The 13,567-nt window shown below is 43.8% G+C and overlaps 1 protein-coding gene across 1 annotated transcript in view; it reads right to left on the bottom strand.

The window, feature by feature from the left end:
- The window catches only part of USP53 (ubiquitin specific peptidase 53), a 30,096-nt gene extending 23,388 nt beyond the window's left edge, over positions 1-6,708 (bottom strand). The window contains exon 1 of the mRNA XM_083460270.1: positions 6,250-6,708. The gene's annotated coding sequence lies outside the window, so the exon portion shown is untranslated. The remainder of the gene's footprint in view (positions 1-6,249) is intronic.
- Positions 6,709-13,567: the final 6,859 nt, after the last annotated feature.

Raw genomic sequence — 13,567 nt, 5'->3', positions numbered from 1 at the left:
GATTAAAAAACTTCCTAAAATCATCACCTCACATTTAACTACTGTCAACCACTACAAAAAGAGAGCGTTAGCTAATCAAGGCATTTCTTAAGCTGACCATGTTGAACTCAATCATAAAAAAGTAAAATTGGAAGGGTCAGCTAGTCCAACCCCCTGCAGTGTAGGAATCATTCGCCCAACATGGGTCTCAATGTGGGAAATGTAGTTATGATAATGGAACAGAAAGCTTTCTTTCTATGGACTTTTGAATTAACTTATCTTAAGATCCAGCTGTTAGCTTTCCTTTCCAATTCTAGGTTTCTATATACTGATAGCATAACATATGAAGTCCTTGGAGCACAAATACCTGTTGGCAGCCAACTCAATGTGCTTTGGGATGAAACTCATTAGCTAGACCCATTTCATTCTGTGCCTAGGTTTGGTTTTACACTGAAACAGCTTTAGTTGCCCTACTGATCACTGCCAGGAGTTGGAATGCAACCCTGCTCGTCTCCTCCTTGCTCCCACAGTGACTTTTAATAAAATAAAATTCAATAACACAGGCTTTGTGGATTGGGGATAGAAGGCATAGATATAGGGTGGCTCCAACCTATCTACAGGGTTAGCTTCAGAAGATGGCATGGGGGGGCTGCTCAACCCCCATGCCAGTTGTGCTGTGGGATCCCACAATGTTCTGTTCTATCAATCTTTTTAACATCTATATCAGAAATGGAGAATCTGTGGCCCTCAAAATATTGCTGGATTACAACTCCCATAATCTCTGACCACTTGCCATGCTGGCTGGGATTGATGGGAGCTGGAGTCCAATATCTGGAGGACCACAGGTTCCCATCTCTGATCTATATGAAGCCACTGACTGGGTGGTGGCATTAGGAGAATTTGGGTGAGGCACCATCAATAAGCTAATAATATTCAGTTCTACTTCTCTTGCCATTGAATCAGGTGAGACTGACCAATGTTTGGACTTGGTATTGGGCTGGATGAGGATCAAGAAACTGAGGCTAAATCCCTTTAAGTCTGAGGTCACTTGCACCAGTGTTCTTGTGTTCAGACTCTGGGAGTGCAGACTGTTCTAGATGAAGCTGTACTCAACAAAGCAGATGTATTGCGTAGCAATGTCCCTTGATCAAGCTCTGTCATTTGAGACCCAGGTGGCCTTTTTCCAGCTTTAGCTGGTTCAGCAGCTATGACTGTTCTTGGATGGGGATGGTCTGCCCATTATCATCCATGCTCTTGAAATATCCCGACTGGATTACTACTAATATTATTCTGACAGTTACTCAGTGCTGCTCAGTTAGCTGTCTTTTTAGAGCTACAATACAATCAAAAGGATACACGGGTAATGAGTAAATCCAGAAGACAAAATAAAAACCTTAGATAGTTGACTTCTGAGAAAAGATATTTGTAGTACTGAATGAGTGTAACTACAGATAAAGGCTGTACAAAAAGAGAATAACGTTACTTTGAACCAAGCCAACATTTTATGTATTTTTCCACCAGTTCTACAGAACTCTTTGTACTCATGCAATGGTATCATTTAAACTGCACTTCTTGTAGCAACTTGTTATTTCAGTTCCAGAGGTACTAGAACTAAATTTTAACAGCTAAGGTATGCTCAAAACAAGAGCCTATATACATTTCCACATAAACTGGAATACATCAACATACCCAAAATGTCAGATGAATGAAACATCCAAAGCAACTTGGTAGAAGCCCAGCATTACAATATATTTTCAAACACTAAATCCACCTTATGTGAGTAACACATTAGGTTTATCTCCCTATCCAACCTCTCACACATTTTCTGAACCACTCCACATTTTTTGTGCTTGTAGACCCAGATGCAAACAACAGACTGACATTTTTTCTTTTTGTGTGAGGTTACTGAAATAATATGTTTATGGAATTAACCAAAATTAGAGAAAACAAACATGAATATATTCATTTCATCATTTGATGCTAGGCACCGTGGGTGGTCTAAAAACAAAACACTGTCTGTTCTCAGAGAACCAATAATTATTACAAAAATGCTGACAAATGTATGCAGGCCAGTCTCAAAAGAACTTTTTTTTTGTCTGACTTAAAATACTGTTAGGAATGGTAGCAAATACGAGATACCTTTACCAACACAAAGCTGTAAGGAATATTAACCCATGTGCAACATTCAGCAGAAGTCCAGAATAATTTGTCCTATGAACAGAAACTGCAAGTGGCTTTTTAACACCCAGAATCCCCATGTCAAAAAGGGTATCAGAGCTGTGAAAGTTGGCAACTCCAATGATCAAGGGGCTGAGATACTTTCCCTAACAACCGAAAGGCTGGGGCTTTTTAGTTCAGAAGAGGGAACATCATGATAGAAGTTAAGAATGTTGTAGGGAAAGCAGAGAAATGCTTCTCCTTTTCTCATACTATTGACACTCAGGCAAATTAAATATGGTAGATTCACAATAGTCAAAAGGAAGTAATACTTCACACATGATGCATAAACTTATGGAATTTCCTGCCACAAAATATAAATGATAGTCACTTGCTTAAACACATTAATGGAAGGTTTGTTTATCAACAGTTTGTTTATCAACCATAAATATCCATGATCAGTGGCCACACACCTTGGCTGTGGGAGAACTGTTGTTATCATGCCCTTTTTGTGCAATTTCAGGAAACTCCAGGGTGACCACTTTGGAAAATAGGATGCCAGACGAGACAGGCCTTTGGTCTGATCCAGTACAGGTCTTATGTACTTAGCTAACAGTGGCGGGCCATTTGTAATACCTGCTGATTTAAATAGAGTTCCTAACATCATCCCCACTGTATCAGCCATTACCACCACTATTCTTCCATGATAAAGCAGCCACAACATGCAGCATTGTCTGACTCACTTCTCCCAGTAAGAACAGTAAAAAGCACAGCAACTTCCATTTAATGAAGTTAAAATATGACCATATTGAATAAATATATTTATTGACATAGTGCACTTTTTAGTTTGAAGGAGAGCTATCTCTTCCCCAAAACCCTTTAGATTTCATAGGACCTAGGATTAGACAGGGCCCTAGTTTAACTGATTTAATATTTATTGTATTCAATCTGATCCGCACCGCTCGGAGACAATTGTGATTTTAAATAAATACATACTCAGAAATTGCTTCTGACCCCCAATAATTTACCTTTAGTGGAACTCTACTCTTGTTTGAACCTTTTGATTTTAGTTCTTCCTCCTTCTGGATAAACAGTCCCTTATGCAAATGGAACGAGCTCCCCACCACCACCACAGAAAATATACTTTTTTGAGTGGTGCACATTGTTTAAATATTCAGTTTTGCACGACTGTGCTAAACTAGTGCTAGTACATCCCTCTTGCAACTAATGATCTAGAGTTATTTTGTTTTATAGCTGAAGGTCCTATGTTATACCTAAAAGGCAAAAAAATTAAAATATTTTTACCCATTTTAAAATTTCAACCTTCTGCTCTCCAGAAAGCCAGTTGAAATAAAAACAAGTTCTACACTGCTTCCTCAATATGCTCATATTTCCATTCTGAGAAGTTTCCTCGGGAAGAGTATTTCATAGTTTCATATTGCAAAATGGTATACTATAACACTATAAGCCCATTCCCCTAGCACAGGCATAAGCAAACTCGGCCCTCTATATGTTTTGGGACTACAACTCCCATCATCCCTAGCTAACAGGACCAGTGGTCAGGGATGATGGGAGTTGTAGTCACAAAACATCTGGAGGGCCAAGTTTGCCTATGCATGCTCCAGCAAACTAAATCTTAGAAGACTTATAAAGAACTTCTATGTCACGAGACTTGTGAATTTAACATCAAGATTCCAGTAATAATCTTTTCATACAATGTGCAGGGGTGGAACCATGTCCTGAATACATGAAGTCAGTTTTCAGGAAGGTGGAAATATTTACAAAAATAAATAAACGGGAAAGTTTTGAAAACATCAAATAACTATGGCTTGAGAGTTTCCACTTCTTACTCTGCAAGGTATTTGACAGATTACTGAAACAATGCCTAAATCTGATGTTTTGAATCTGGTTTGAAACGCTTCCAAGATTTATAGCCGTTTAACATTACTGGCAAATACTGCAATCTGACCTGCTTTATTCAGTTCAAAGTATGAATTATATTCACTTAAGACAATTGCTACAATATTTTTTTACTATTTGATTTTTTAATGGGTTTCTTCAGAAACGCTGGCTCCCTCGGCCTGAAAAGATGAGTACCGCACCCCACAGTCGAATTTGACTGGACTTAACCGTCCAGGGGTCCTTTACCTTTATTACCTTTACTGCATTAAAAGAATAAACACATTGGGTATTGAAGCTTGGAGGAGCAAATACTACTGTGCTCAATTGGACCTGCTTTCAGAAAGGTACTTCTGTTCACTCAAGGGTGAAGGGCTCCAATTTCTGTTAATTCTCCCCCCCCCCCCACTGCAGCCACCTGTGCTGCACTACTTGCTTCTATGAAGCGTGGCTTTGGGCAAGAAATATATCCCACCCAACAAACTAGCTAATACTGTACATGTCCATTCAATGCGTACTGCAAGTATTTATTCATCCAAATACTTTGGTTATTACCAAAGTTCCCTGGGTGGCTCTTTCACAAAAAGCATGAATATGGTGTCTGAAAAACTTCACAGAAAACAAAGTATCAGTTCTACTGCTCAGTGAAGAAAACTGTAAATACCTAATAGTTATGTCACCCTTGCATTTCATAAGCAGTACAGCAAGCCACACATAAACTGCCTATAAACTTCAAAAGCAGTTTCCTTACTTAATGCCAATCACTGAGCATGTGTGTAACATCCAGGTTAAAAATTAACACTTATGTTAACACTTTTGAAGCTAGCCACATTAACAAAATGAAGTTTCATTGATTTAGCATGTTCATGAACATAAATACTCAGAATCAGGGTATCCCAAGTATTTTATGCAAACCACAATTTTTTTTAAAAAAAAGAATATAGTATGTCATTTGCGGGTCTTTTTCATGCAAGAAGATCAACCAACTCAAATTAGAGAAGACACGGATTAAAACAGGGCCAAAAATCTGCTGGAAACTGACTAACACATACCCAAGAATGGGAAATCAGATACTGTACTGGATACTATGCAGATCCTATTCACACAGGTTTCAATGATCTGGAAAGGTTAAATTTAGCAAAACCTTGTCTGATGCAACGGCAGTCAAAACAATGGCCCAGTGCGTGGGCCAGTCTCTCAACCCCGGACCATTCCTCGCCCTAAACACGCTTTCCAGTCACAAGCATGCTGATTTCTTGCTTCTTCATTCGATGTAATAATATCTGCTGAAATTAACCATGGAGGGGGCTTTTGGGAGGAGAGGAGAGGGGGGAAAATCAGAAACCGTACCACACGCTGTGGGTGAGCGGCAGCATGTAAACACTTAAGGAAGGCTCCGGATTAAAGAGCAAGGTATGGGCGGAGAGTTGTCATAAGCCCAGCCATTTCAACAGCCAATAAACAGATACGGCTGGAGCAGAAAGCGTGAAGTAGTAAACAAGGAGGAAGAGAGTTTTATTATTATTATTTAAAGGGTTAAAAAAACGGCTCGACAACCAAAAGGAAAAATATACACAGGGGAGGAGAGGAACAGGTTCTTCTTGTTGTTTTAAAGGCGATGGTGGACGAGAAAGAAAGGCTTTTCACCAAGGAGACCCTACCCTTAACTCCCCCGCCCACCCCGCGAAGGGCCCTGGAGGGATGCGTGAGAATGCGAGGGGTGGCAGCAGCAGAGGCGTGTCGTGTTTGGGGGGGGGCATAAGAAGCCGACCAGCTCGACCACCAGACATGCTGGGCCAAATCCGAGGGGGCAGCAACGAGCTGGCCCGTGAGGGGGCAAACTCAGCTCACACCCGCCGCCGCCTCAGGCACCTGCCGCCGGAGGAAAAACTTTCCGTGCCAGGAAGTTCCAGGCTGGAGGGAGGAGGGTGAGGGCGCGTGTGGACGTGGAAGAGAGAGAAGCTGGCCAAGGGCCTCGCTCCCTACCCCCCCCCCACCCCCAGTTCTCAACCGACCGGCTTTTCGAAAGGCCAGCCGTTGGCCACCTCGCTTCCCTTCCCCTCCTCCTACCCAGTCGTGCCTCTTCGGCCGGCGCTCCTCGCTCGCTCGCTCTCCCCGCGTCTGAGGCGCCGCTTCCCCCTCATGGGAGCCCCCCACACCCCACTCCACGGCCACCTCAGCAGCACCGCCGCCGCGTCCCCTGAGGGACCTCACCTCCTCCGGTGCGACGCCGCCGCCACGCCAGTCGCTTCTCCCCATCCCGAGCGCGGGCTCCTCCGTCCGGCAGGCGAGCAGACTATGCCGCAGGCAGGGCTCCTTCCCCCGCCCACCACCACCAGCACCAGGCGGTGGCCCCGCCCCCTCGCTCCCTCTTCGCTCCCCCCCTCCCCGCTGAGTAACTTTCTTCTTTCCCGCTTGGAGCGGCGACGCTCGAGCGCCTTCGCTGAGAGGGGCGGGGGGGAGAGAGGGACAGAACCTGAGAAGGCGGGAGGAGGAAAGAGAAGCGGCAGGGGGCGGGAGTTGTTCTCGCGGGAGGCGCGCTCGCGCACGGGCAGGCCGGGCGCGCGCGGCAGTAGCAGTAGCAGCAGCAGCTGACTGGCGTGGGCGGGGCAAGTAGTCGGGGCAGTCTGGAGCGAGTTCCTGCTCATTCCGATGACTTCAGACGCTGAGGGAGAAGTGGGAAAGGGGAGGGGGGGAGAGAGAGCGCGCGCGGGGGAAATGCCGGCTTCCGATTGGGCAAAGGAAAGGGAGGCCGTAGGGAAACGAAGGCTGGAAGTGATTGGAAGTGCGAGGGCGTGACGTCATCTCAGGAGCATCCAACCCAAGCTCAGGGTTTTGCCCACTCCCCCTCCTTTAATCAATCAATCAATCAACCCCACAGAACCTGGGACGGCGGTGGCGAGGGAGGTTGGACGCGCGCGGGATTCCGGTTCAGTTCATCCTGCAGGCTGCGCGACCCAGAGTGCTGATGAAGGATGCTGGGAAGAAGCCGAAGGTAGAGCTGTCAGCAAGCTGCGGAACTGGAGCTGGCAGCCTGCTGGATTTACCCACACTTCACTCTAAGGTCTCAGCATCCTTTTCTCACAGTGACCAACCAGGTGCCTGTACAAACCCTGCAAGCTGGACCTGAGCTGAACAGCGCTCTGTGCCCACTCACAGTTCCCGATAACTAGTATTGAGACACATAATTTCCCTGATAGTGGAGGTAGAACATAGCCATGGTGGCAAGTGCCCATTGATAAGGGGCAGGGCATTTGCCATCAAGCAGCTCCACTTTTCTTTCTTGCAGAAATCGAATGGATGGAACAATGCTGAAAACATGCAAATAACCCCATAAGGGGTTAGACTGAGGGCACAAGGAGAAGGGGACGACAGAGGATGAGCTGGTTGGACAGTGTTCTCTAAGCTAACAGCATGAGTTTGACCAAACTGCGGGAGGCAGTGGAAGACAGAAGTGCCTGGCGTGCTCTGGTCCATGGGGTCACGGAGAGTCGGACATGACTAAACGACTAAACAACAACATACCCTTATTATTTTTATTCCGTCACACACACCGCATTCATATCCTATTCTAGGGCTGGCAGCAGAGGCTGGTATTGGTGAATAGTTTAGGCACCAGTACTTTGGAAAGGTCTGCTGGTACCCACCCTTGACAAGCTGCCACCACCACTGTCAGGGGGATCCCCAGAGAAGTGTGAATCCTGCTTGGATGCTGTGACAAGACATGTCACAGTGGCAGCAATAGCTCCTAACATCCATGCAGGGAAGCAAGCAGCTGTCCAAAGAAGTGGTTGATGCTGCTGCTTTTCTGTCTGCCGTGGGTAGCAATAGGAAATAGGCTGGGCACTGCTGCTTAGAAGGAGTGAGCAGGCAAGGTGAGACTGATCTTTGGGCAAGTGATGGAGGTTAAGAGCAGCCATTGCCTCCACTTCATCACCATCTCCCTCTGGGCAGCACAGGACGGGGATTTAGTTCTAGCATCTCTACTGTCAGGTAGAGCAGCTTCATAGGCTCCCTCTGGGAAGGCTAGACCTGTTTCACCCAGTTCCAGTGGCCATGCCATCTAGCACAGTGCTTCTCAACCTTGGGTCTCCAGGTGTTGGACTAGAATTCCCATAATGTCCAGCCAGCTTGCCCAGTGGTCAGGGATGATGGGAACTGCAGTCTAACAATATTTGGAGACCCATGATTGAAGAACACTGAGACAGAAAAAGTGAAGGTAGCACCAGATGCTTCTTGCCTGCTCAGGTCAGCAAGCTGTAGAGGTAGTTGCAAGGAGCAGTAGCTGCTGTCTTTGGTCACCTCCCTCTGGACGGTGTGGTGGGAGGTTTAGACCTCTCCAGGGAAGCTAGGAGAAGTGTCCACCAGGGGATTATTGCTGAGAGCTTCCCAAACCATGGAACGTGCTTTGCCTTGTCTTGTGCTTGGTCCCCTCTTCTTACCTCACCTAGTATCCCTTTGTCTTGCCCTGCCTAGCATATTTACCATCTCTCTTCCACTTGTCTCCCTATGTGCTCTCTCTCTCTCCCCTTTTCTTGTCCTTTTCTGTGAAGCTGGGAGCAAGTCCGCCCAGGAGAGTCATGTTTCCATGAATCCTGGCCCCTGGTTGAGGTTTGTGTAACTCTGATGAAGAAAATATATGCTCATCTGCATATCCTGCTGCGACAACATGGAATGTTCATAAGCATTACAGTGGCTAAGGGAATGAAACTGTGAGCTGTTCATATGAAAAAGATCATAGGCCCCAGGGGAAGGAAGTGTTGTGGAAGAGATCCAAGGAGAGGAGGATTCCAGGCATAAGGAACCCAGACATGGAGTTCATTGAGGGAGTGCAGAGTAGCCTAGGGCTATGAGTCAGAAACCGGAGGGAAGAGTAAGTAGAGGAGCCAGTGGCCACTGAAAAGACCGGCAAGCAAATTAACCTAGGTATTGAAAGGAGAGGTTAATGACAAAGGGAAATCTTGGGGCTTAAGAAAGGTGAGAAAATGTATTCTGTTGCCTGAAGTATGATGTGAGATGGGGGCGGGGGATGGAACAGAAGGGTTGAAAAAGCAAGAGGAGGACTATGAACCAATGACTGATGTAAGCAGTCATTGACTGATGTAAGCAGTCATTGACTGATGTGAGACTGGGCCACAAGACAGGGAATTGAGGGAAAGGAATGACCAGCATGAATCTGGAAAAAGGAGGATTTCACAAATGGCTTAAGAACTGGAGGGACTAAATATTATTGGAAGGAAGGACATGGACAAACAAGGAAGGTATGGAGGCTCAGGAACTGTGGGGCCATATTATTGCCATGAAAACTCTTATTATGTTTGGGTTTTCCTGACATTGGAAAGAGGTGACATTGTGCAGTAGGGGTAAAAGCTATTGTGAATCTGTCCTGCATTGGAATTTGTTGGGAGCAATGTGATGGCGATGGCAGAGACTTCAGATTGGGTGGTCACAATTTTGTTGTTTTACTACACTATTTTGACCTTTCATCAATAGCAGAAAGCAAGTTTATTCTGTCTTCCATTTTGTCACTGTTCTCATCATCACGTGGACAAAGCAGAAGTTGCACGGAGAAGCTGCATGGCAGTCGTATGGAGCATCTTTGGGGAACAGTCTCTTCTGCAGCTGCTAAAATGTCCTCTCTCACTTCTGGATTCCTAGATCCACTTTGACACTTGTTGCTTTGTTTGAATTTGTAGCCTGCCGTTCACTATAAGGTCTCAGGGCAGGTTATGGACATCTCCAGAACACAATTTAAGCATAGCTGTCAACTTTTCCCTTTTCTTGCGTGGAATCCTATTCGGAATAAGGGAATTTCCCTTAAAAAAGGGGGAAAGTTCACAGCTATGAATTTAAGTAATTAAAAATAAGTTTAAAACAGTATTTTAAAAGAGTTTTACAATAAAACAGAAGTGGGTACTCCATATCACTCAGCTGTATCCAAAGGTTTGGGCAAAAAGGTGCATCTTGACCTGTCAATGGAATTGGACAGTGACAGGGCCAGGTACATCTTGGACAAGAGGGCTTTCCATGCACTGAGGGCCACCACTAAAAAGGCCCTTGCATATGTTGCCGCCCTGTAAACCTCAGAGGAGGACCCCACCTACAGATCTTTACAACTGGGCAGGTCTAAATGGTAGAACAGGGTCCTTGAGATATCTGGGTTAGACTCAATACTCATGTTGTTCTTGCAGTTTTTTTTCTAGCATATACTGCTACCACAAGTAGCTCCAGACCACATGGGAGGAGCTCGCAATATTGCTATTCTGCATCTCAGCATCATCCTTTGGACTACTGGCATGGGCTCCTCCTGAGTGGTCCTGGGTTTCTTGTGCTACCTGCAAGCACAATAGGGAGCAGCACTGCTGTGATTTCACACTACTACTACAACATAAATAGTGTGCCTTAGATCTGCAGCTCCCATCATCTCTCACCATTGGGCATACTGGCTGGGCTGATGGAGTCCAACAACATCTAGAAGGCCACAGGTTCCCAATCTCTGCTTTAAATTGATAAATGACTCCTGGCTGACATAGCTTGCAAGAAAAAGGCTAGATAAAAAAAAAAAAAAACATGTTTGAAAAATAGATATGTTGCAAAGGGTTAGACAGAAGTGTGGGGAAATAGAGATTAGTAGTGTGAGGCACCTTTAATGTCTAAAATGTAACTTTCCTCAAGATATCAGATTAGAAAAGCATAATTTTGTAAAAATAAGAACGAGGTTTGAGAAGCAATACAAAGGACAGTGTGCATCTTATAACCATACCTACCTACATTCTTAGATTTTTCAAATTAAAGACAGATTTGATTTTGAATGGAAGGTCATTTTTTATAATGAATTTACATTTTATTCAATCCAACCATTGGGCATTGTTTAGTTGTACTACTCACCAGACAGTTTTCTTAAATTCAGTGGAAGAATATGCACTTAATTTTTTATTATTTCTGATTTCCTGTTGTTTTCTCTTTGAGATGCCTAATAATGTTGCAAATAAACACACTATGCAATATATTTTGGTTCAGTTTTAACTTAGTTGGCCTAAGGAGAATAGCATCATCACAAAGACATGAACTCTCCAAGGCAATGTTTTCTGGCCTTTTCACTTTTTCTTGCTTGGTAGCCAATATCCTAAGAGAAATAGCTGGAGCATGTCAGCAAATTTGCGAGGTTGACACAAGCAACGAAAAGATCAGTTACTTACCCTCTAACACTGATTATGTTTTGTTAGGAACACACTTTTCATAATACAGTGTCCAGTTCTAGCATTGCTCTGTCATGTGGTGAGATTATTGCAGTTTGCACAGTAGGGAACATTAGGAAGTTTACAAAACAAGTGCTCCCTAAATTGTGGGAGGCTTATTTGTGTCATTGAATTAGAAACTGGATTACCAAGGAAATGAGACGGCTTTTTACAAGGCACATACAGCTCTATTCCCACCTTTGTTCTTGTTTGTATTAATTCAGGTCTGCCTTCCCCTCTGTTGCTCCAAGCCCAGTATTAACATTAGTCATGATAAATAAAAGAAAGGCACCCTGTTTCATTGGATAGCGAATGGATTTTTTTTGCTCTGGCAGGTATGTGCTAGGGATTTTCATAGAACTTACAAAAGAGAACAAATTTGCTTGAGGCAAGTTAAGGGTGAAGGCAATGTGGTTGAAATAAACAAAGCAGCAGCAGCAAGGTTTATTACGTGACTTCTCTGGCTACTGGGAAATGCACAGGAAGGAAAAAACCCAAGAGCGACTGTTTAAAGTATTTACAAGTGTGCCTGAAGCTAAGCTTGTAAGAACTGGAGGATACACACGGGGTGGGGGGTGGGGAGTGTTCTGAAGAAATGTACAAAGTGAGCTGGGAGGCAAAATTTCGGGCTCTGTCATGATGGGTCATACAGCAAGATGATGGCACCCAGTCAGAAAAGATAGGAAAAGAATAAAATCAATAATAGGCACAATACAGCGTGGAATTTATTAAATGGATAGGAAACTCAGCATCTTTCAGCCTGAGGAAGGTTCCAAGTTAGAGGAGAAAATCAGTTCAGAAGACTGGTTCAGGCATAATAACCTTGGACTTATAAACCATGGCTGATCAACCCACGAACAAGCTATATATAGTACCCCTGGGTATTCTTTTCTCCCCCTGACCCCCTCCCCCTGAGGGGGTGAGATCTGAGACCATGACTTGCTTAAATCACATTTTTCTATTACATCCAAACCAGGAAATTGCTTGAGTCCCAGCTTATTCACCAGGATATGAATCTGGGATTTGAACTTTGTTTCATATCCTGGTTACTAAAAAGGGATTGAGCCACAGTTTCCCAGTTTAGATTTACCTGAAGGTCAACCATGGTTTAAACAAGCCACAGTCTCAGCACCAATACTTCAGGTAGTCTGTAGAGATTTGATGTAACTAGGGTAAACTGCCTATAAACTGCTTTTCTTGTGAACTACTTAGAGGTTTAATTACAATCAAGCAGTACATAAATTTTGTTAAATAAATAAAATGTAACTCATGGGTGTTAATCTGATTCATCTGCAACTAAAAATAGAATCCTAGACTTGCGTACCCAGAAATAAAGTCCCTCTTTCTTCAGGGGAGCTTACTTGCAGGTAAGTGGGTACAGGATTGCAGCCTAAAATCCTTATTTAGAATTAAGGCTATATAAGTCATGTAGAAAGCTCCCTCTATTATTGCTTCCTCAGGCCTCAACCCTAAATGATGACTGATTTTTGTAAGCCACTCAGATATTTTTTAACTAAAGTCCAGTATATAAAGGCCATAAATAAATAACTTCAGTTTCTCCTGTGTTGTGAATGATTATTTGTCTGTGGTAGAGCAAGCAGCTGGGCTTTTTCTGGAGGCAAAATCTGAGTTTCTGAATGGGACAGATTTAGGAAGTAGCCCATTAAGAAGTGGACAATCCCAAATATCTCATTGACACAACTTCTCCCTTTTAGAGGGAGTGCCAATGTCTCTGCTTTTGTTACTCCCCTATTCGTATTATGTCCTATTAAGACATATTTGAATGAAATAAAGCACACATTGTATGGAAAGCAATTTTTGTTTATTTTCATAACCACAAATCATAGATTGCAAATAATTGGGACATGAGAAAAGTGCACCCATAATTAGGATTACACTGGTTTACATGTTTAATATGGAAAACTCCAGGGAATAACACATTATGCAAGCATTACATAGTATCAGTCCTGCCTTTTCACCCACCTGTGGGAAACTGCATTACCATAGATTAGGAATGGTATTGATAGCCACCTTTTTGTGCAATTATCGAGGTAATAATTTGGTTCTTCTGCTTGGAGTGTAAGAGGATCCAGTTCCCATTAAATTAAGGTCCCCTTGCATTGGGTAACATCCACACCATATATTTAAAGCATTTGGCTTTCCCCAGAGAATCCTGGGAACTGTAACTGGTTAAGGGTGCTGTGAATTGTAAGTCTATGAGAAGTAAACTATAGTTCCCAGGATTCCTTCAGGGAAGCCATGGGCTTTAAATGCGCTTAAAGTGTATGGCATGA

This window comes from Podarcis liolepis, assembly GCF_965112155.1.
Source record: "Podarcis liolepis genome assembly, chromosome: 9".
In the NCBI taxonomy this organism is placed as follows: Eukaryota; Metazoa; Chordata; class Lepidosauria; order Squamata; family Lacertidae; genus Podarcis; species Podarcis liolepis.
The sequence above is the reverse complement of the archived record's forward strand: the minus strand, read 5'-3'. Positions and strand labels throughout refer to the sequence as shown.